Source organism: Chiloscyllium punctatum, chromosome 44 (genome assembly GCF_047496795.1).
Source record: "Chiloscyllium punctatum isolate Juve2018m chromosome 44, sChiPun1.3, whole genome shotgun sequence".
Classification (NCBI taxonomy): Eukaryota; Metazoa; Chordata; class Chondrichthyes; order Orectolobiformes; family Hemiscylliidae; genus Chiloscyllium; species Chiloscyllium punctatum.
This window is the reverse complement of record NC_092782.1, coordinates 42,845,821-42,869,840: the sequence shown is the minus strand read 5'-3', so window position 1 is coordinate 42,869,840 and position 24,020 is coordinate 42,845,821. Positions and strand designations below refer to the sequence as shown.

Below are 24,020 nucleotides of genomic sequence, written 5' to 3'. Positions count from 1 at the left end.
CTGAAGAAGGGTCACTGGGCTCGAAATGTTAACTCGGTTTCCTCTCCACAAATGCTGCCAGAATTGCCGAGTTTCTCCAGCAATTTCTGCCTTTGCTTCAAATCCCTGCAATCAGGTCTCTGCTCCTGTCACAGGATCCACGAGCTGTGCTCATCCTCGTGCTCTCATCCTTTTCCTCTCGACCTGCCCTCTACATACTTCACAACAGCAAATCACACAGATCCTTCCATTTACAGATTAAGGTTTATGGGGGAGAGGTCTGAGGTGGGAATTAGCACGGTGGGTTCAGGTTTATGGATACTAAACTCAAAAATAATCCTGTTCTTTTAAGCAACCATAAAGTGCCTGGACTATATGATAAACCCTTTTACTGTTACACTCAGGGAATTGAAGAGCTGAATCAGCATTGCCTAGGAAACACAATCTTCTTGGCATTGTACCCAAATTCCTGAGGGATCTCTCCTCTTTCACTAATGAATCCCTTGGGCCATGAATAATTCAGTGAAATCTGCTTATGCGCTGGTTGACAGGAGGTGGGGGAGGGGAGGAGAAGCCAGGCAGTGTCAGACACTGACACAAGGCCCTTCAACAACTCTGATCAAGCATTAAACCAGAGAGAACAACTTCTTGTCAATGGCCACAACCGTCATTTTAAACATATTTACGTGTTAATTTTAGGTCCTTTTTGCAGCTACTTGCAGTAAGCTTTAGGTGAAGAAGTTCAGCAAGGTATCAGCTCAGCCTGGTCAGTGTGCCTTCTTAGTGTGGCTGAGTATACTCTATTTAGGTTCAGCGACTGCTTCTAACGCTCGGTCAGCAGATATATAGAATGTTTCACATTCATATACTGAGACACAATAAGATTAACATTTACCATAACTGTGAGAAGCAGAATGGTCACCACTACCTACAAGATTGACTGTTAAATTCAGCAGCAGTTTATATTAAGCAAAGAATGAAAACCATCCACGTTTGCATTGACATCTATTTCACAGTTGCTGCTCACAGTGACAGTGCTGCTTCGTTTATCTCAAGCAGAAACAGCTGGGGGCTGGTGTTTTCTTGGAAACTGAGCCAATGATTGACGTCAATGCTGCAGATTACAGATGCTCTCAAACTCCTGCGGCAAACTGTTTTCTTTTGCAATCACCCTGGCGAATACCTGATCAATCGGATCCTGAGATGAGCTTCTGACCACATGGCTGTGTCATCACGAAGACTGCCTATTGGAACCTCTGTAACATTACCTGACTCCACCACTGCCTCAGCTCATCTGCTGCTCAAACCTTCATCTACGCTTCTGTTGTTTCTACACTTGGCTATTCCAATGCATCCTGGCTGCTTTCCTATCTCCTACCCTGCATAAACTTGAAGGCTTCCAAGATTCTGCTACCCACATTCTTCTATCAAATTCCACTGACCGTCAGACCCCTACTTGCTGATCTACATTGGCTCCCAGATAAGCAACATTTCAATACTTAAAATTCCCATCCTTGTATCAAATCCCTCCATCGCCTCCCTTTCTGTGATCTCCTCTAGACCTACTACTCTGAGAATCGACAATTCTGGCCTCTTGAGCATTTTTGATTTTAAGCAGCCCATTGATTGTCAATCCATCCACTAAGTTGAACATTCACTCTGGCCTAAACCGATGCCGAGGGTGAGTTACACATCACCTACAAGATGCAATGTGGCAAGTGGTCCTTGGACAGCACCTTCAAAACCCCTGACCTTCACCACCTCAAAGATCAAAGGCAGCAGGCACATGGGAACACGACTGCATGCAAGATCCTATTAAAGTCACATTCTTAAAAGAGTTACTTCATTTTTTTTTAGTTGCTTTATTGCTGCTGAGTCAAACTCCTGGAACTCTCTTCTCAACAGTATCATGAGAATATGTACCCCAGATAAACTATAGAGGCACAAGCTGGCAACTCACCACTGTGAGTGAGGGATAGGCCAGAAATGGTCACTTTGCCAACGAGTATCTTGTCGTTAAATTTGCTGGCTTCTCCTTCAATGCACCTGAATCATTAACTTTCAGGTTCCAGCTATAGCTCAGTTAGTGGCACTCTTACCTTTGTTCCAGAAATTATATATTCAATACCAAATTCCCACTCGAGAGAATTATGCATATAATTCAGGCTGACCCTTCCTGTTTATTCCTGAAAGAATACCCCATTGGAGGGAGGTTTGGTGAGGGTAGGAGATGGTGCAGGGAGAGGGGGTGGGTGAGATAAGGAGATGAGAACTGCATCAGAATTCCAGTTGCCGTCTAGTCAAGCCCATATACAACTGAGGCAAGACTTCATTCTTCCTGTACTCAAATCCTCTTGTAATAAAGATAAACATTTCAATCCCATTCCTAATTGCTTGCTGCACTTGAATATGAGCCTTGAGTGACTTATCGACAAGGACATTTAGGTGGCACTTTCCAAACACTTACCACTTAGAACTTGGCACATTTATTCCTCCTACCTTGTACTTTTCCACATTATATTCCATCTTCCATGTTCTCGCCTATTCACTAAGACTATCCAAATCCTCCTGAAGCTGCTTTACATTATTTTCACAAAATCCATTCCCACTTAGCTTTATATCATCCGCAAATTTGGAAATGTTACATTTGGTGCCCACCTCCAGTCACTGATATACGTTTTGAACAGCTAGTGCCCAAGTACAGATTCTTGCCATACCCCAGTAGGCCCAGAGTGCAAATTCAAGAATGCCCCATATATTCCTATTCCCTGTTTTCTGTCTATTAGCTCATCCTTAATCCATGGCAGCACATTACCTTCTACTCACATGCTTTAACTTTTCTAACCAACCTTCTGTGAGGGACTGTGCCCAATCAGATCATTATTATCCAAGTTAGAAGCTGCTGAAAAAGCTCAGCAGGTCTGATAGCATCTGTGCAGAGAAATCAAAGCAATCAAAGAACTCTGAGAAAGGATTGCTGGACCCGAAACGTTAACTTTAACTTCTCTTCACAGATGCTACCAGACCTGCTGAGCTTTTCCAGACACTTCTGTTTTTGTTTCTGATTTACAGCATCAACAGTTCTTTTGGTTTTTATTATTATCCAAGTATGATAACAGATTCTAGCATTTTCCCTACTACTAATGTAAGACTAACAGTCGTTCCTGGTTTAGTCTTTTGCCCCCTTCTTAAATAGTGGGATGACATTTGCCAGGGTCTCACCCGCAGGAATCATTCCAGGATCTGAAGTATTTTGGAAGACAATTACCGATGCATCAACTTTATCCAAAGACACGCCCTTCCACATCCTGGGATGAAGGCCATCAGGTCCTAGGCATTTAAAAACTTTCAGCCCCATTAATTTCTTCAGTCCAATCTTTCCAATTCAATCAATTTCTTCAACTCCTCATTCTCCCTCACCACTTGGATTTCTTTTCTTTTAAAAGGTTTTTTTAGATTAGATTCCCTACTGTTCAGGGAGATTTCTGACAGCTTCCTCTGTGAAATCAGACACAAAATAATCACTCAGCTTCTCTTCCATTTTTAGACTCTCGATTCTAAATTCTCTTTACTCTGCCTGCAATGGACCCACATTTGTCTAAACCAAACATTTCCTTTTCACATATTTCATACAGTCTGTTTTTATGTTGTTTGCTAAATTTACTTGATATTATGTTCTCCCTTTCCTTTTCAATTTCTTGGACCTCCTTTGTTGATATTCTAAAAAAAAAACCCCAATCCTCATTTACTGCTATTTCTGGCAACTTCATGGGTCCTTTCTTTTAATCTTATGCAATCCTGAATTACCTTTATTAGCGACAGATTAGATTAGATTACTTACAGTGTGGAAACAGGCCCTTCGGCCCAACAAGTCCACACTGACCTGCTGAAGCGCAACCCACCCATACCCCTACATCTACCCCTTACCTAACACTACGGGCAATTTAGCATGGCCAATTCACCTGACCTGCACATCTTTGGACTGTGGGAGGAAACCGGAGCACCCGGAGGAAACCCACGCAGACACGGGGAGAATGTGCAAACTCCACACAGTCAGTCGCCTGAGGCGGGAATTGAACCCGGGTCTCTGGCACTGTGAGGCAGCAGTGCTAACCACTGTGCCACCGTGCCGACAGGTGATTTAACATTTTTTTATTTTTTGCAACTTGAAAGAATATACAGTTGCCATAAATCATTTAACAGCTCTTTAGTGACTAACCATCACCAAAATATAGTTTTGACGTTCAGGCACTATGATCACAGGGACGGTGCTACATTCAACTTAACCCACTAAGCTATCTTCTCAAACAAAGTTTCACGTTCTACTTCTGCCTCCAGAGAGGGTCCCTTGTGAAAGGGCATAGATTGTAAACCAGAGGGTGTGAGCAAAAGGGGGAGGATTCTGGGGTAATCCAAGATGGAGGATGGGAAAAATTTCTGGCTGTAACAGCTGCTCCTTTTTTGAGGTATTTTAGGTGCTAGAGATGATTTCCTTGAATTCCAGAAGCAGCAATTCCTGTTTTATAGGCTGTCGCATTGTTCTGGAACTTTGGAAAAAAAAGTCAAAACAACAGCAGTTTTAAAAGGGAGAAGAACAGACAAAGGAAGCACATGGTGAGGACAGTACAAGGGAGAGAGAGAGAAAGAAACTGACACTGCCTTTGCTGTTTGAATTCATGTATCGCTGGACATCGGAGTACATCTGAGGAAAATAACAAACAGTGAAATTCACAACTGATCTTGGAGGAACTGTTGGGTGAAGTTCATAGCACAGAATCAGATAAGCTAATTGTTGTTTAAGTGTGGCCTACAGAAAGTCTGCAGTAGTCAGTAGAGTGGGTTCTTTCTTGATTATATGTTTTTGGAGATGTGTCTCTTGATTAAACTTAAAATATAAGCCATAACTATTAATGTAACCTGGAGCAGTGTTTTGTAGAGGAATAAAACAGTGTTATTTTCTGGGTCTGTAGGAGCAAAAATGGCCTTTAGTAGAGTGATATGTGCTTCTTGTCAGATGTGCGAGTTTAAAGAGAGTTTAAGGGTTACTGCGGATTATATCTGCAATAAATGCTGTTGGTTGTGAATCCTATCAGATCGAATGGATCAGTTGGAGAGACAGGTAGAAGCAATAAGGAATTTGCAACAGTAACGGTATGTGACGGATGACAGCTATAGCAAGGTGGAAAAGTCTCAGATACAGTCACATAGATGGGTTAACTCCAGGAAGGGTAAGAGAGGTAGGCAGCTAGTGCAGGAGTGTTCGGTGGCTATACCCATTTCAAATAGGTATGCTGTTTTGGAAAATGTATGGGGTGATGGATTCTCAGGGGAACGTGGGATGAACAGCCAAGTTTTTGGTATTGACATTGGCTCTAATGCAACGAGGGGTACGTTGGGTTCCAGGAGATCAATTGTGTTAGGGGATTATCTAGTCCAAGCTACAGTCAAGCGTTTCTGTAGCCAGCAGCGAAAAAGCAGAATGGTGTGTTGCTTCCCTGGTGCCAGGATCAAGGATATGTCAGAGAGAGTGCAGAATGTTCTCACAGGGGAGAGGGGCCAGCAAGAGGTAATTGTCCACATTGGAACCAACGACATAGGAAGGGAAAAGGTTGAGATTCTGAAGGGAGATAACAGAGAGTTAGGCAGGAATTTAAAAAAGAGATCTTCAAGGGTAGTAATATCTGGATTACTCCCAGTGCTATGAGCTAGTGAGGGCAGGAATAGGAGGATAGAGCAGATGAATGCATGGCTGAGGAGCTGGTGCATAGGAGAAGGATTCACATTTTTGGATCATTGGAATCTCTTTGGGGTAGACCTGACCTGCACAAGAAGTATGGATTTCACCTAAATTGGAAGGGGACAAATATACTGACAGGGAAATTTGCTAGAGCTGCTCGTGAGGATTTAAACTAGTAAGGTGGGGGGGATGGGGAACCAAGGGAGATAGTGAGGAAAGAAATCAATCTGAGACTGGTACAGTTGAGAACAGTTGAGAAGTGAGTCAAACAGTCAGGGCAGGCAGGGACAAGTAGGACTAATAAATTAAATGGCATTTATTTCAATGCAAGGGGCCTAACAGGGAAGGCAAGTGAACTCAGGGCATGGTGAGGGAACATGGGACTGGGATATCATAGCAATTACGGAAATGTGGCTCAGGGATGGGCAGGACTGGCAGCTTAATGTTCCAGGATACAAATGCTACAGGAAGGATAGAAAGGGAGGCAAGAGAGGAGGGGGAGTAGCATTTTTGATAAGGGATAGCATTACAGCTGTGCTGAGGGAGGATATTCCTGGAAATACATCCAGGGAAGTTATTTGGGTGGCACTTAGAAATAAGAAAGGGATGACCACCTTATTGGGATTGTATTATTGACTCCCCAGTAGTCAAAGGGAAATTGAGAAACAAACTTGTAAGGGGATCTCAGCTATCTGTAAGAATAATAGGGTGGTTATGGTAGGGGATTTTAACTTTCCAAACATAGACTGGGACTGCCACAGTGTTAAAGGTTCAGATGGAGAGGAATTTCTTAAGTGTGTACAAGACAATTTTCTGATTCAGTATGTGGATATACCTTCTAGAGAAGGTGCAAAACTTGACCTACTCTTGGGAAATAAGGCAGAGCACGTGACTGAGGTGTCAGTGGGGGAGCACTTTGGGGCCAGCGACCATAATTATATTAGATTTAAAATAGTGATGGAAAAAGTTAGGCCTGATCTAAAAGTTGAAGTTCTAAATTGGAGAAAGGCCAATTTTGACGGTAATAGGCAAGAACTTTCGAAAACTGATTGGAGGCAGATGTTCGCAGGGAAAGGGACGGCTGGAAAATGGGAAGCCTTCAGAAATGAGATAACAAGAATCCAGAGAAAGTATATTCCTGTCAGGGTGAAAGGAAAGGCTGGTAGGTATAGGGGATGCTGGATAACTAAAGAAATTGAGGGTTTGGTGAAGAAAAAGAAGGAAGCATATGTCAGGTATAGACAGGATAGATCGAGTGAATCCTTAGAGTATAAAGGAAGTAGGAGTATACTTAAGAGGGAAATCAGGAGGGCAAAACGGGGACATGAGATAGCTTTGGCAAATAGAATTAAGGAGAATCCAAAGGGCTTTTGCAAATGCATTAAGGACAAAAGGGTAACTAGGGAGAGAATAGGGCCCCTCAAAGATCAGCAAGGCAGCCTTTCTGTGGAGCCGCAGAAAATGGGGGAGATACTAAATGAGTATTTTGCATCAGTATTCACTGTGGAAAAGGATATGGAAGATATAGACTGTAGGGAAATGGTGACACCTTGCAAAATGTCCAGATTACAGAGGAGGAAGTGCTGGATGTCTTGAAAGGGTTAAAGGTGGATCAATCCCCAGGACCTGATCAGGTGTACCCTAGAACTCTGTGGGAAGCTAGAGAAGTGATTGCTGGGCCTCTTGCTGAGATATTTGTATCATTGATTGTCACAGGTGAGGTGCCGGAAGACTGGAGGTCGGCTAATGTAGTGCCACTGTTTAAGAAGGGTGGTAAGGACAAGCCAGGGAACTATAGACCAATGAGCCTGACCTCGGTGGTGGGCAAGTTGTTGGAGCGAATCCTGAGGGACAGGATGTACATGTATTTGGAAAGACAAGGACTGATTAGGGATAGTCAACATAGCTTTGTGCGTGGGAAATCATGTCTCACAAACTTGATTGAGTTTATTGAAGAAGTAACAAAGAGGATTGATGAGGGCAGAGGGGTAGTTATGAACTATATGGACTTCAGTAAGGTTTTTGACAAGGTTTCCCTATGGGAGACTGGTTAGCAAGGTTAGATCTCTCAGAATACAGGGAGAATTGACCATTTGGAAACAGAACTGGCTCAAAGGTAGAAGACAGAGGGTGGTGGTGGAGGGTTGTTTTTCAGACTATGACCAGTGGAGTGCCACAAGGATCGGTGCTGGGTCCTCTACTTTTGTCATTTACGTAAATGATTTGGATATGAGCATGAGAAGTACAATTCGTAAGTTTGCAGAAGACACCAAAATTGGAGGTGTAGTGGACAGTAAAGAAGGTTACCTCAGGTTACAACAGGATCCTGACCAGATGGGCCAATGGGCTGAGAAGTGGCAGATGGAGTTTAATTCAGATAAATGTGAGGTGCTGCATTTTGGGAAAACAAATCTTAGCAGGACTTATACACTTAATGGTACGGTCCTAGGAAGTATTGCTGAACAAAGAGACCTTGGAGTGCAGGTTCATAGTTCCTCGAAAGTGGAGTTGCAAGTAGATAGGATAGTGAAGAAGGCGTTTGGTATACTTTCCTTTATTGGTCAGAGTATTGAGTACAGGAGTTGGGAGGTCATGTTGCAGCTGTACAGGTCATTGGTTAGGCCACTGTTGGAACATCGCGTGCAATTCTGGTCTCCTTCCTATTGGAAAGATGTTGTGAAACTTGAAAGGGTTCAGAAAAGATTTACAAGGAATTTGCCAGGGTTTGAGGATTTGAGCAATAGGGAGAGGCTGAAGAGGCTGGGGCTGTTTTCCCTGGAGCATCGGAGGCTGAGGGGTGACCTTATAGAGGTTTACAAAATTATGAGGGGCATGGATAGGATAAATAGGCAAAGTCTTTTCCCTGGGGTCGGGGAGTCCAGAACTAGAGGGCATAGGTTTAGGGTGAGAGGGGAAAGATATTAAAGAGACTTAAGGGGCAACTTTTTCACGCAGAGGGTGGTACGTGTATGGAATGAGCTGCCAAAGGAAGTGGTGGAGGCTGGTACAATTGTAACATTTAAGAGGCAGTTGGATAGGTCTATGAATAGGAAGGGTTTGGAGGGATATGGGCCGGGTGCTGGCAGGTGGGACTAGATTAGGTTGGGATATCTGGTCGGCATGGAAGGGTTGGACCGAAGGGTCTGTTTCCATGCTGTACCTCTCCATGACTCTATAAATGGCAGTAGATTTATTTTGGCATTCACTTGGGTGCAGTAAGAAACACTTCTCTAGATTAAACGTTATGGTTTTGAAAGATAACATGCAGTTTCTGGAGCTTGACACATGTCTTGTTGTTATTATTGGAACAAAACAAAAGCAGTACATGAGGATGTCTGTGAAAAATGCTTCAGTGGTTCCGGGCATAACAAAGCTATTGGGGAGCTACAGCATGATGATAAATTTGACGGAGAAATCTACATGGTGTTGACTATTAAATGGTAAAGAGTCTGGCACAGAAGTCCACCTGGGAAGACTTGTGTCAAGATCTTCTGGCCAGCGGATGGCAGAGCTTCCCTTCCACCCTGGTCAATGTTTATACCTTGTGCACAGCCTAATGGTCGTCATCAAGGTCTTCCTTCTCCTCTCAGGTGTAATGATAAAGGAGGACCATCCTTAATGCTCCTGAGTTGCAGTGCTGCCAACTAGTTCCATTTTATTAATGTTGGTCATAGCCGATCCGTCACACTCCTGGAGGACGATCTTGTGCTCTCGGAAGTGGGTGGGCACCAAGGTGAAAATCGACTTGAATTTTTTTAAGGTTTCTGGTTCCTTTCAGGGGCTGACTGCAAACCTGGGCTGGGATCTTGCCGGCAGCTACATTCTGACAGCGTCATCATTCAGGTGACCACCGCTTTGCATAAAGGAGCATTGACTTCCTAATATTCACCACAGTAGCGGCAAGTCAGGCATGGACAATTACTGCCGAAAAGTGTGGTGCTGGAAAAGCACAGCTGATCAGGCAGCATCCGAGGAGCAAGAGAGTCAACATTTCAAGCATGAGCTCTTCATCAGAAATCCTGATGAAGAGCTCATGTTCGAAACGTCAACTCTCCTTTTCATCAGATGCTGCCTGACTGACTGGGCTTTTCCAGCATCACACTTTTCGACCCTGATCTTCAGCATCTGCAAATTCACTTTTTCCCACTGGTGTTTGCCTCCTTGGCTGAATTCCCTCAGGTTTGAGCCAAGCCTGAGGCCAGCTAGGCCCAGGTGGGGTAGCCTAGTGTTCTCATCAGTAGAAAAGGGATTCCATTCATTCGGCATTCAACTGCTGTGTGACTGTCAGAAACATTTTTGGTCCACCAAGTTTCTGGGGAAATGACATAATTCATGTATCCTTGGGGAACTGAATAACCAGGGATGGCTGCTGTCTACCCAACACAAAGATGGCCAATGACACCAGCGTGCAGTCCTGGAATGGAGGTACAGCAGTGACCACAACTGACCACCAGGGCCACCACTGAGCAGGTTGTCTGCCACTGAAGTTTGATGCCATGGTCGGTTGTGTTCACCCTCTAATACAACCTTCCAATAGAACCATGCATTGTGGTGGTCTGCTGTGCTCAGTGCAGCAGGGTCATTCAGACAGTGCTGGAACTGGAGAAAGATCATGTCGCTGAATTAGAAAAAGTTGTTTTACAAAATCAGTCTCCATTACACATGGTTATAATTAAACTCAGTTGGGTAAATTTTGAGGCACTGCAGTTGCAGGGAGAAATATTCAAAGACCAGGGCTCCAATATTACTAAGAATATCCAATTGGACATTTCTCCTACAGCCTAACCCTCAGGTGGATTTCAACCAAGGCTCTCAATCGTTTACGTTTTGCATAAATACGGCCAACGATTCTGCAGTCAAGCTGTCAGGAAGCAAAGTCAGGAGTGAGCTGAGAGAAAGGCAGTGATGCAGAACAGTTCAATAATTGCCTCACTTCAATCTCACTGCCACACACTGTCCACAATCTGCTCTGATTACAGCATCGCATCGAAATCCAAAGGAACTGAATTACAAACAACTAAGCAAAAAACAGCTCAAACCTGATCACTCTGTTGGCCAATATTGCTGAAATGAATTTATAAATGGTCTGTTTCATTCTGTTGTTCTGACCGTTCAAAATCCAATATCGTTCATGTACAGCTGGCTTCAATATTGACATTAGCATCTCCATTGTCAATATAAGAAAGGTCCATTTCATAACTGACTTGTTGGCTTCATTCCACTTACAAAGATTCTGAGAATCACTGTTAAAATGGTTCTTACAATATGGAAACATAACAAAACAAATTGAACACATAGGTGGCCTAAAAATCATGACACAGGGATTATCTATTCCACCAACGTCAGGTCATTATAAACTTGAAGAGAAATTAAGGTTAAATATAGAAGCCATAGTATTTATATGGAATCCGAGGAAAATCTTCATCTGTCTGATCCTTTTCTCCATCACGCTCCCAAAGACACCCCTCTCTCCAGGGTCAGTCTGTCCAACTGCTCCTGCTGACCTGCTTGGTGTCCTCCAACATGCAGTACCTTATTAGAACATTTTTTTTTAAAATCACCTTTAATTCAGTTTTCTTTCTTTGGGTTTTGGTATGATGCTCAAATCAGAGTAGGCTGTGGACAGTATATGGCAATGAGATCTGGGCAAATGGTAAGGGTTGGAGTGATATCCAATGTTTGCTCAAGAATTGAATTGAATTGAATTTATTGTCACATGTACCAAGGCACAGTGAAAGGCTTTGTCTTGTGAGCAATACAGGCCGATCAAAGAGTGAAGTAACATAGATAAGTAAATTATAGATAAACAGCGGCAAAAACAAAAACTCAGGTACAGGTGAATGTTAAGAGTTTGTGAGACCATTCAGTATTCTAACAACATTCGGGTACAAACTGTTATGAAACCGGCTGGTGCGTGTGTTCAGGCTTCTGTACCTTCTCCCCGATGGTAGAGGTTGTAGAAAAACATTGCCAGGGTGGGATGGATCTTTGAGAATGCTGGCGGCCTTTCCTTGACAGCGGGCCTGGTAGATGGATTCTATAGATGGGAGGTTGGTCTTTGTGATTATCTGGGCTGAGTTCCCCACTCTCTGTAACCGTCTTCGATCTTGAATGGCACAGCTACCATACCAGGTAGTGATACATCCAGACAGAATTCTCTCGATGGCGCACCTATAAAAGTTGGCAACTTTCCTCAGCTTGTCTGAGGAAGAAGAGATGTTGTTGGGCCTTTATAACCAGTGCGTCCACATGAAGAGTCCAAGGAAGCTTGTTGTGGATGAACACTCACAGGAGCTTGACACTCTCCACTTATTCCACCTCTGTGCTAGTAATGTGTAGGGGGGCTTGAGTAAAGTCAATAATGAGTTCCTTGGTTTTGCCGGCATTGAGAGCTAGGTTGTTGTTAGTACACCAATTTACCAGGTCTTCCACCTCCCGTCTGTTTGGGACTGGCATCTTTCAAAGGCCTGAGATCACCTATGTTAGCATTTAGGTTGGTCAGGTCAGGTCTCCAGGAGTCACATAGACTCATGGGGGTGTACAGCATGGAAATAGACCGTTCAGTCCAACCTGTCCATGCCGACCCAATCTAGCCCCACCTGCCAGGACCTGGCCCATGTCCCTCCAAACCCTTCCTATTCATGTACTCATCTAGATGCCTTTTAAATGTTGCAATTGTACAAGCTTCCACCACATCCTCTGCCAGCTCATTCCATACACGTACCATCCTCTGTGTGAAAAAGTTGTCCCTTAGGTCTCTTTTATATCTTCCCCCACTCACCCTAAACCTATGCCCTCTAGTTCTGGACTCCCCCACCCCAGAGAACATACTTTGTCCATATATCCTAACCATGCCCCTCATAATTTTGTAAACCTCTATAAGGTCACCCCTCAGCCTCTGAAGCTCCAGGGAAAACAGCCCCAGCCTGTTCAGCCTCTCCCTGTAGCTCAAATCCTCCAACCCTGGCAACATCCTTGTAAATCTTTTCTGAACCATTTCAAGTTTCACAACATCTTTCTGATAGAAAGGAGACCAGAATTGCATGCAATATTCCAACAGTGGCCTAACCAATGTCCTGTACAGCCGCAACATGACCTCCCAACTCCTGTACTCAATACTCTGACCAATAAAGGAAAGCATACCAAACGCCTTCTTCACTATCCTATCTACCTGCAACTCCACTTTCAAGGAGCTATGAACCTGCACTCCAAGGTCTCTTTGTTCAGCAACACTCCCTAGGACCTTACCATTAAGTGTATAAATCCTGCTAAGATTTGCTTTCCCAAAATGCAGCATCTCACATTTATCTGAATTAAACTCCATCTGTCACTTCTCAGCCCATTGCCCCATCTGGTCAAGATCCCGTTGTAATCTGAGGTAACCTTCTTTACTGTCCACTACACCTCGAATTTTGGTGTCATCTGCAAACTTACTAACTATACTTCTTATGCTCACGTCCAAATCATTTATATAAATGATGAGAAGTAGTGAACCCAGCACCGATCCTTGTGACACTCCACTGGTCACAGCCTCCAGTCTGAAAAACAACCCTCCACCACCACCCTCTGTCTTCTACCTTTGAGCCAGTTCTGTATCCAAATGGCTAGTTCTCCCTGTATTCCATGTGATCTAACCTTGTTAACCAGTCCCCCATGGGGAACCTTGTCGAACACCTTACTGAAGTCCATATAGATCATGACCACCACTCTGTAGCTGCACTTGTTGCTTCTGTGTCTCCCCACTCCTGCAAGGCCAACCCTGCATCCTTTTCCAGGGTGCGAGTTGGCCTCACCACACTAGATGCACCCCCTGGATTCACAACACACAGGTCACTCCAGGATTCCCCATCACTATCTGACTCCACTTAATGAGAGTCAATGCATACAACACCAAATTCCACAACACTACTGCATGCCTTCATATCATCTACCCAACTCCTAACCTCATGCAACTCCCCTCTGTTAAACATTTTAGAAGCTCCCCCCAGCCAACCACTTGTTGATTTTGTGCTTTTGGGTAGGAGACATGCTATGCCTTATTCTGACCACTGACGTTCTGATGTTGGAGGAATATCCTCGCTCCAATTCAAAGGTCAGTTCTGTTAACCTTGCAATCGTTCAATGTTTTCTTTGCAGTGTGCTCTCAGTCCTTTTGGATGCCATCTTTAATGTCTGGCTTAGCTTCACGTGGTGCTCAGTGATCTCCTCAACTCTATCTGAGGTGTGATGAGCCCAAGGAGATGGTCCACAGGAAAGAGTGGGTCTTACTCAATGAAACTATAGGATGGAGAAAAGCCTGTAGGGTGCTATATAAACACAAATCAACTCTGGAAGATACTCAGGCCACTTCTTTAACCCAGGAGATAAGGTGCATGAATGGTCATGCAATGTATGGTTGTATTCTTCATACTGTCCACTCCCCTCTACATTTTAGGGAGTGGTGCACCTCTTGGCACTGCTGTGGATCTTGCAATGGTCCTGTAAGGTCTTGCTCTCAAAGTTACATCCTTCATCATCATGAATCCAAAATGGAACAGCAAAATGGACAAACCAACCACATCCTACCACTCTGGCTATACTCAAGGTCTTGGGACTATGAGTTGGAATGGCCTGTGTTATTGTGAAGTCTGTCGGTACGAGAGTTTGCTCAGTCTCAATACTACTCAAAGAATGTAAATTCCTTTGCAAAGACCTCTGGAGGTATCCTGGTCACCAGGGATCCCATTCTGGAATAGAGTCATTTGCCTGCTTTGGCCAAAGTACGCCTCTCACAATTTTGACAGCAGTCATCAATATCAGCATCAACTGGGCCAGTAACACTGCTCTCTGGTCAGTGGAGGTTTTGTTTACACTGTTTTGGGTACTCCTCGATTAGGGATTGCTAATTACTTGAGGCTGTCAGGAAGGATGAGCTGCTTTAGCTCTCTTTCTTTATCATGACCAGCCAAGAAAGGACTTCATCTTGTTTCTGTGTTTGTTTCGACGCGTTCATCAGGGAGTGCCTGGAAATCTGAGAGAAGCAGGTTCAGTTGAGGCATTCAGAAGGGGATTTAATAATTATTTGGATAAAAATAATGTGCAACAGCCTGGGGAAAAAGCAGGGGAGATTGGAGATGTTCATTTAAAGATTTGGAGGTGCCGGTGTTGGACTAGGGTGTACAAAGTTAAAAACCACACAACACCAGGTTATAGTCAAACAGGTGTATTTGGAAGCACTAACTTTCGGAGTGCTGGTGGTTGAGGCCACAGACACCTGATGAAGGACTAGCGCTCCAAAAGCTAGTGCTTCCCAATAAACCTGTTCGACTATAACCTAGTGTTGTGTGGTTTTAACCCATTTGAAGAGCTGGTGTTGGCCGATGGGCCGTATAGTTTCCTTCTGTGTTCTGTGTTCCAATGATCCTGTGACTCTGATCAGGTAGCGCGGCACTGCTGGATGTTAGGTCTTCCAGTGAAGATGGAGTCTACTCATGCCCACTCAGCTGAAGTTGTCTAAGGTTGTCTTTCAAGATAGACGATAAAGGTAAAATCACACCCGGCTCTACCTGTCTAACTTGCTTTGGCTCTACCCAGCTGGACCAATTTGAATCTTAGTCTGAATGTCACAGAGAGTTGGGGTTAGAATGCTGCCTTTAGGTAGAGGCATGGAATTAACCACAACTCCCCTCCTACCTGTGGATTCTCTCTCATGGTCAGTCCCCTAACTAAGAGCATGATTATTTACATTGAGAAAATAATGAGAAAAACTGGCATAAGCCTGCCAAATGGTGTGGGCAGGTAAAAGAATTGATGATTCCCTGACACTCGAACAATTCTGAGACTACTTGAGCATGTGAAGCCCCATCTATTGACCATGTAATGTGCTGTTCCTGGCAGCCAGCAGACATGCTTTCCATGTATTCTTTGCAAATATCTGGATATACCTTAACACATTTCAACCCAACACCATGACTATTCCTTCCTCAATTCCATTCATGTGTTTAATTGGGTCTCAAACTACCAGATACCCCAGACTATGAAAACTGTGATTGAGAACAGATCGGGAGAACTTATAGAGTCATAGAGATGTACAGTACGGAAACCTGTCTACGCCAACCAGATTTCCCAACCCAATCTAGTCCAACCTGCCAGCACCCGGCCCATATCCCTCCAAACCCTTCCTATTCATATACCCATCCAAATGCCTTTTAAATGTTGCAATTGTACCAGCCTCCACCACTTCCTCTGGCAGCTCATTCCATATATGTACCATCCTTTGTGTGAAAACATTGTCCCTGAGGTCTCTTTTATATCTTTCCCCTCTCACCCTAAACCTATGCCCTCTAGTTCTGGACTCCCTGACCCCAGGGAAAAGACTTTGTCTATTTATCCTATCCATGCCCCTCATGATTTTGTAAACCTCTATAAGGTCACCCCTCAGCCTCCGACGCTCCAGGGAAAACAGCCCCAGCCTGTTCAGCCTCTCCCTGTAGCTCAAATCCTCCAACCCTGGCAATATCATTGTAAATCTTTTCTGAACCCTTTCAAGTTTCAAAACTTGATGTAACCATGATAAGGAATGTCTGACCTTTGCAAAGCAGAGGCCTGGAGAAGGGAGGAGACAATCTGCTCACAGTCCACAGTAAGACACTCAGAAAAACACTGGTAAACAACAGCTGACACCTCGGCTCCTGGGTCAGTTTGGCCTGACACTTACCCTGCTAAATTTCATGACCACTATATGGTAAATGCCTATTGCTCTACATAAGAACAAGTATTTTCCTGAATGAACCTTCCCCTCTGAATGCCTGCTTTGTGTTTGGAGGCCCAACGAATTAGTATTTCTTTAGTATCTGGTGAAGAGGGAAGGCTGTTGCACTGAAAGGGGCTTCTGTGCTTGGCAACAGTGGTGACCAAGGTTGGTGAGGACAGTCTTGTTTGCAGTGGCTAGCCCTGTCACAATTCTAACAGCTCTTTGGTGAGATCAGCTGCAAGTCCTCCTGTGGAGACGGGGCAGCTGGTACGAGCTCAGTACGTGCTGTGCAGCAATTTGTTCTGCCTGCCTTTTAGCTGGAGGTCAACATCCTCATCGACCTCAACAGTCAGCTCCCTGATGGCAGCCTCTTTCCTGGCCTCGGAAGTCCAGTTTGCCACATGATCCAGATGATGGCATGGGGGCTCAGTGGTTAGCACTGCTGCCTCACAGCATCAGGGACCTGGGTTCAAATCCAGCCTCGGGTGACTGCCTGTGTGGAGTTCGCACATTTTCCCCGTGTCTGCATGGGTTTCCTCCCACAGTCAAAAGATGTGCAGTCAGTGAATTGGCCATGCTAAATTGCCCATAGTGTTCAGGGATGTGTAGAGTAATATGGTAGGGGAATGGGTCTGGGTGGGATACTCTTTAGAGGGTCTGTGTGGACTTGTTGGGTCAAAGGGCCTGTTTCCACACTGTAGGGATTCTATGAAATAAAATCCAGTTTTTCTAAGAAAGACAACTGATGATTGTCATTAATAGACCTCCTCAACAACATTTGGAGGTTCTCCTCCTTCATTGTTTCTGCTAGGTGCTCTTTCAGCTGCTTGTCCATGGCTGATTTGAGATCCAGGAGAATTATATGGTTGAACGACTCCAACAGACAACCCCCCCCCATGGGTTGCCTCTCCTCAAAAAGCTTCTGCTGTAGCTGTGACAGAATGCTGTCTCCCAAGACATTTGTTCGTGCCCCAAACCCATTGCGAACTTCTTTAAACAACTAATATCTCTTCCCAGTATTTCCTAGTGGGCTTTCCCACAGAGATCGTCGTGTTACTCGTGTTAAGGTTCCTGGGTGTCATGAATAACTGCGCACCCTCATTCCAGGGTACTCTGACTCCGTCCAACTTCTGATTCGTTGACAAGTAAAACGACCGACCAGGCGTACCGTTTCCTTCCTGGGTTGAATGATGGGAACACACATCTAAAGCCTCTGTTTAGGTTTGCCCTAAAGGCCTGAGTTCTTCCAATGGATGCTTGAGGCTCCAATGCTACTGCAGATGCTTCAGCTTCCCTCTTGGATACTGTGAATCTGAACTCCTCCGCCATCCTAGCCAGGCACCTTTCTACCGTGACTGCTGTGGCATAGTGCCTGTGATATGGAATACTGCCGACCATGCCGGAAATGTAACATGAAATGTGAACCCACAGACAGTCCAAATAGCATGAAGAAAGGATTCTTTATGCCACTGACATTGGGTCTTTATGGATAGGAATTAAGGTGAAATGTGGAAGACAGTACTTAAACCTGCAGATGCTCCAGCGTATCTCCTCCACTTCCCACACCACTGCCCTGGAATCTTACCCCTCCAAACACAACAAGGACAGAACCCCTCCCGGTCCTCACCTTCCACACCACCAACCTCCGCATACATTGCATCATCCTCCACCACTTCCGCAACCTACAAACGGACCTCGCCACCATAGACATGTTTCACTCCCCACCCCTAGCAGTGTTCCGGAGAGACCATTCTCTCCGCGACGCCTTCGTCAGGTCCACGCTATCCACCCCCCCTCCCCCCAGCCCAAACCCCACTCCTGGCGCCATCCCCTGCCACCGCAGGAAGCGCAAACCTGAGCCCACACTGACCCCACACCTCTGTCCAAGGCCCTAAAGGCTCCTTCAACATCCGACAGAAATTTACCTGTACCTCCATCAATGTCATCTACTGTATCCGTTGCACCCGATGTGGTCTCCTCTGCGTCAGGAGACTGGACACCTACTTGCAGATCATTTCAGAGAACATCGCTAGGACACCCGCACCTACCAACTCCACTGCCCCGTTACTGAACACTTCCACTCCCCCTCCCACTCTATCATGGACATGCAGGTCTTGGGCCTCCACTATCACCAAACCCTTTCTACCCGAGGCCTGGTGGAAGAACACCTCATATTCCGCCTTGAGACCTTGCAACCACATGGGAAAATGTGGATTTGAACAGGTTCCCAATTTCCTCTTCCCCCCACATTATCCCAGTCCCAAGCCTCCAACTCGGCACTACCCTCCTGACTTGTCCATCACCTTCCCCATCTATCCACTCCACCCTCCTCTTCGACCTAGCACCTTCTCCCTCACCTTCACCTACCTATCGCTTTGTTAACTACTTCCACCCCCCCTCCACCAACTCCACCCCCCTCCCATTTATCTCCGAGCCCCTCAGCCCACAGGCCTCATTCCTGATGAAGAGCTTATGTCCGGAACGTTGATTCTCCTGCTCCTCGGATGCTGCCTGACCTGCTGTGCTTTTCCTGCGCCGCACTCTCGACTCTGATCTCCAGCACCTTGCTTTCTCCTGCAATTTACATATGTTTGAGGAAATTATTTGGTTGTTTGATTCTTCTCCTCATCAGGCCCCTTTCCCGAAAGATACCATTTCCTTTAGGAAAGGCCCATTACGTTACTCCAGCACCCCAGCTCACTGTCGCCACTTGTTGCTGGACGTCGCAGCACATCTGTCCAACTACTCTGCTCAATGCCCTCCGCCACCATCACCAGCTGCTGCAGAGGTTCCTTCACACAATAATTGACCAACAGGCAACCATTATAGCTGAACTAAATATAATGGCATTGGAACTCATTACATAATACGATTGTGGTCAATCTGATCATCCCCATATCACTTGCCTGCCTTCTCCATTAACCCTTGCTTTCCTTACGGATTGAAATCTGTCTATCTTAGCCTTGTATATACTTAACAACCAGGCTCAACAACTCTCCAAGGTAAAGAAATCTACAGGAACACTGCCCTCTGAGAAAAGAAATCTCCTCATCCACATCTTAAATGGGCAACTCCTTACTCTGAGATTATGCCATCTGGTCCTCGACTCTCCCATAAGGGGAAACCACCTCCCCACATCTACCCTGTCAAACCCTTGAAGAATCTTATGTTTCGATAAGGTCTCCTTTCATTCTTCTAAACTCCAATGAGGACAGGCCACAATCTTCTCAAATCCCTTTATACGCACCAAAAAAAAATCTAGTGTCTCAACTACCTGCAACAACATCATACAATTGCCTGGCTAAGGGGACCAAAACTGTTCACAGTATGGAAAACAAAGTGTAGGAGAAACTCCAGAGGATCAGTGGAATCGAATACTGTTTTTCTTTCTATAGATGCTGCCAGACCTGCTTAGTTTCTCCAGCAATTTTTGTCTTTGTTTCAGATTTCTAATATTGGCAGTTTTTTTTTCTTATTTGACTGTTCACCGTATTCCAGCTGTAGTCTGACTAGTGATTGCATAGTTCTGGCAAAACTAATTTTACACTCCATTTCCTTTGAACTGAAGGCCATCCATCGTTGCCTTCCCGTTAACCGTTGAATGTGGTTCTAGCTTTTTAAAATTCACACGAGGACCCCCAAAAGAGTCTGTGCTACAGTTTTCTGCAGTCTTTCCATACTTAAAAAATATTCAGCTCCTCTATTTTTGAGCCAAAGTGCATCCCACAATTTTTTTCCACATTATATTCAATCTGCCAAGTTCCTGCCCACTCACTTAACCTGTCTACAATTCAGAATCGAGTCTGTTTAATCCTCACTATTTGCCTTTGCACCTATGTTTTTGTCATCCACAAATTTGGCAATAATACATTCACTTCACTCTTCCAAGGCATTAATTCACATTGTAAATAATTGTGGCCCCAGCATTGATCCTGCAGCACTCCACCAGTTACAGGTTGCCATCCTGAAAATGCCCCCCTTATCCCAACTCTGTGTCTTCTGTTAGTTATCCAATCTGAATCCATGCTGATGTAATACCCCTGATAACATGAGCCTTTATTTTATCAAGGAGTCTTGTGGGCAGTTCTGCATTGAAAGAAAAAGCTGAAGCTCTGAATTAATAGCTCAGCGAGTGACATTACCAGTTCACCACTGCCTCCTCTCTGTGACGACAGACAGAGAAAACAAAATTGATTATTATCTCCAGTATGCCAGATCAAGAATCAACCAACTGAGGAAAAGTGTGCTTAAGGTCCAGGATCTCAAACCCAAAACTTAGGTCATGGTTTGCAGGGCAGCACTGATCCCCACACTTTGGAGACTTGGACATTAAAGAACTGAAGAATTACCAGCAGGAGTGCCTTTACAAGATTCTTCAAATCTGTTGGCAGGAAAAGCACCACCTTCACTGAAGCCATCAGGCCTAGGATAAAGGGACCAATCATTCAGAATTACCTCTGCTGGGCAGGACGTATCAACCTGATGTCTGACACTTGAAGAATTGCTTTACATGGAATTTGGTGACAGCAAGAGATTCCGAGGAGGTGAGCAAATGTGTTTTTGGGATCATAGAATCCTAGAACCCTGACAGTGAAATAGAGGTCAATCTGGCCAGCGAGTCTGCAACAACCCTCTGAAGACGATCCCATCTGTAACCCTGCATTTCCCATGGCCAATTCATCTAGACTGCACATCCCTGACACTATGGGGCAATTTAGTGTGGTCAATCCACTTAACCTTTACAATTTTGGATTATGGGAGAAAACTGGAGCACCCAGCGGCAACCCATGCTGACACGGGAAGAACGTGCAAATTCTACACAGACAGTCATCCAAGGCTGGAATTGAACCTGGGTTCCTGGTACTGTGAGGCAGAAGTGTTCACCACTGTGCCACCATACCACCCAGGATAACTTCAAAGCCTGAACAGGTGAACCATTGACCAAGGACTCTCTGAATAACTATTACAGACCAAAATGGAGATTTATTTGGGAAGGCACAGTTGTGTAAGAGATATTGTCAGGAACACAAGAAGCAAAGTCAAGGCATTAGAAAGAGACTACACAAACCTCCAACTACTCATATACATGACCTTTCAAGCACCACCTCACCTCTATTAGGCAGAGTCTACAAAAAAGCACATGGCATTTATCAACCACTTCAGAATCTACCAAATTAGAATGGATGCACATTATCCACAATACCAAGGGATTGTCTATGAGAAAAGAGCTTTATCCAATGTATCTAGCCTTCCAATCACTATATTCTACTCAACATATCTACACTGGCATGCATTACACCTACCCAAGATATCTCTGCTGCATTCTGACATACACTACTGCTCATCACAACCTACCCAACATAGTTACATCTATACACATTATACCCAATCCAATATATCTACCCAAGCACATATTACACCCTACTCAATATATCAGCCCTGTTGGTTTGTTAGTTTGATTTATTGTTGTCACATGTACCGAGATACAGTGAAAAGTGTTGCTTTGTGTGTTTTCCAGGCAGACCATACCATCAGGGTAGTAGAACAGAATACAGAATACAGTGTTACAGCTCCATCGTACACACAGAAAGAGAAATCAAGATGAATATTTAATAGGTCCTTTCAGAAGTCTGATAAAAGTTGGGAAGAAGTTGTTCTTGAATTGGTTCGTTATGTGTATTCAAATTTTTATATCTTTTGCCCGATGGAAGAGAATGATGGGCTTTCGCCCGAAACGTCGATTTTCCTACTCCTCGGATGCTGCCTGACTTGCTGTGCTTTTCCAGCACCACTCTAATCTAAACTCTGGTTTCCAGCATCTGCAGTCCTCATTTTTGCCTACTCAACATACTCAGACTGGGAATCAAAACTCTCAGCCTAAATCAAGGAAATACAATATTTCACCCTATTTGAAAAGCCTAGTCTTCCAAATACAATAAACTTTCCTAGAATCAGGAAAGAAAATACAGGAACAATTGAGTTAGAAATTCAAGCACACTCCTGTTTTGGAGAGCAGCAGATGTAGGATACAATCCCAGTGACTGAACCATGAAAAAGCTGAAAGCATATAAAGCATTCGACCTTGGGCTTCCTTTATAAGACCTGGGTGGGCTACAGTGAATAATAGAAGGAAAATGTGATGGTGGGCAAAATAGGAGAGAGGTCTGGCGGGGATGTGCTGACTGAGACATGAGAAGCAGGACTTGAAGAGAAATAAATATTGGGGACTGGAGACAGGTGGCAGGGAGCGGTGAGATTGCAGAGTAAGAAGTTTAATGGTTGGAAGAGGTAAGATTGAGTGTGAGGACCGGTAGCTAGGAGGAGTGAGAATGGACTTGAGGAGTAATGGTGGGCGGCACGGTGGCACAGTGGTTAGCACTGCTGCCTCACAGCGCCAGAGACCTGGGTTCAATTCCCGCCTCAGGCAACTGTCTGTGTGGAGTTTGCACGTTCTCCCCGTGTCTGGGTGGGTTTCCTCCAGGTGCTCCGGTTTCCTCCCACACTCCAAAGATGTGCAGGTTAGATGAATTGGCCATGCTAAATTGCCCATAGTGTTAGGTAAGGGGTAAATGTAGGGGTAAGGGTGGGTTGTGCTTTGGCGGGTCGGTGTGGACTTGTTGGGCCGAAGGGCCTGTTTCCACACTGTAACGTAATGTAATCTAATCTAATCTAATAGTTACAAAGGGTGAAATGCCAGAAGCAGTCAGCATAAATTCTTGACACATGGGCATTATGAGGAGTATGGAGACTTTACTAATTGATTGTTCTGGATTAGCTTAGACTGCATCAGGCAAAGCACTGGAAACACCAAAAACCTACAAATGGCTCTGCATGGACACCATGAATTACTCTTCACTTTAAATCTGCAGGATATCTTTGTCCATATGAGGCCCAACCATCTTCAGCTGTTTCATCAATGACTTTCCCCTCTCTCATAAGATCAGAAATGTTTGCTAATGATTGCATTATGTTCAGCACCATTCACAACTGCATGTCCAAATGTAGCAAAGTCTGACAATATCCAGATGGGCTAATAATTAGCAAGCAACACTCACGTCACACAAATGCCAGGCAATGACAACCTCCAACAAGAGATAATCTAACCAATGCCTCTTGAATTCAATGATATTGCCATCACTGAGTTCTCCATCATCAACATCCATTTACAAGAAACTGAATTGGAATAGCCATATAAATACTATGGCTACAAGATCAAGTCAGAGGCTAGGAATCCTATAGCAAATAACTTGGCCCCCTGATTCGTCAAAAGTGTGCACACTTGGCACATGTCAGGATTGTGACTGAATACATCCCTCTTGTCTGGATAGGTGCAGCTCCAACAACATTTGAGAAGTTCGACACCATCCAGGACAAACAGCTCACTTAATTGTTTGTGGATGCGATGCCATTTAGTCTCTTCACCAATGACACTCAGTCACAGCAATGTTCATTATCTACAACAAGCACCACAGGAATTCACCATGGCACTTTAGGAGGCACCTTCCAAAGTCATGACCTCTACCATCTGTAAGGCAGGAGGAGCAGATTCATGGGGACATCTACATGGGAAAT

The 24,020-nt window shown here is 44.6% G+C and overlaps 1 protein-coding gene across 4 annotated transcripts in view; it reads right to left on the bottom strand.

Annotated features, from left to right (window-relative positions):
• Positions 1-24,020, bottom strand: part of mapk8ip2 (mitogen-activated protein kinase 8 interacting protein 2) — an 82,252-nt gene that overhangs the window by 43,827 nt on the left and 14,405 nt on the right. The gene's annotated exons all lie outside the window — the stretch shown is intronic.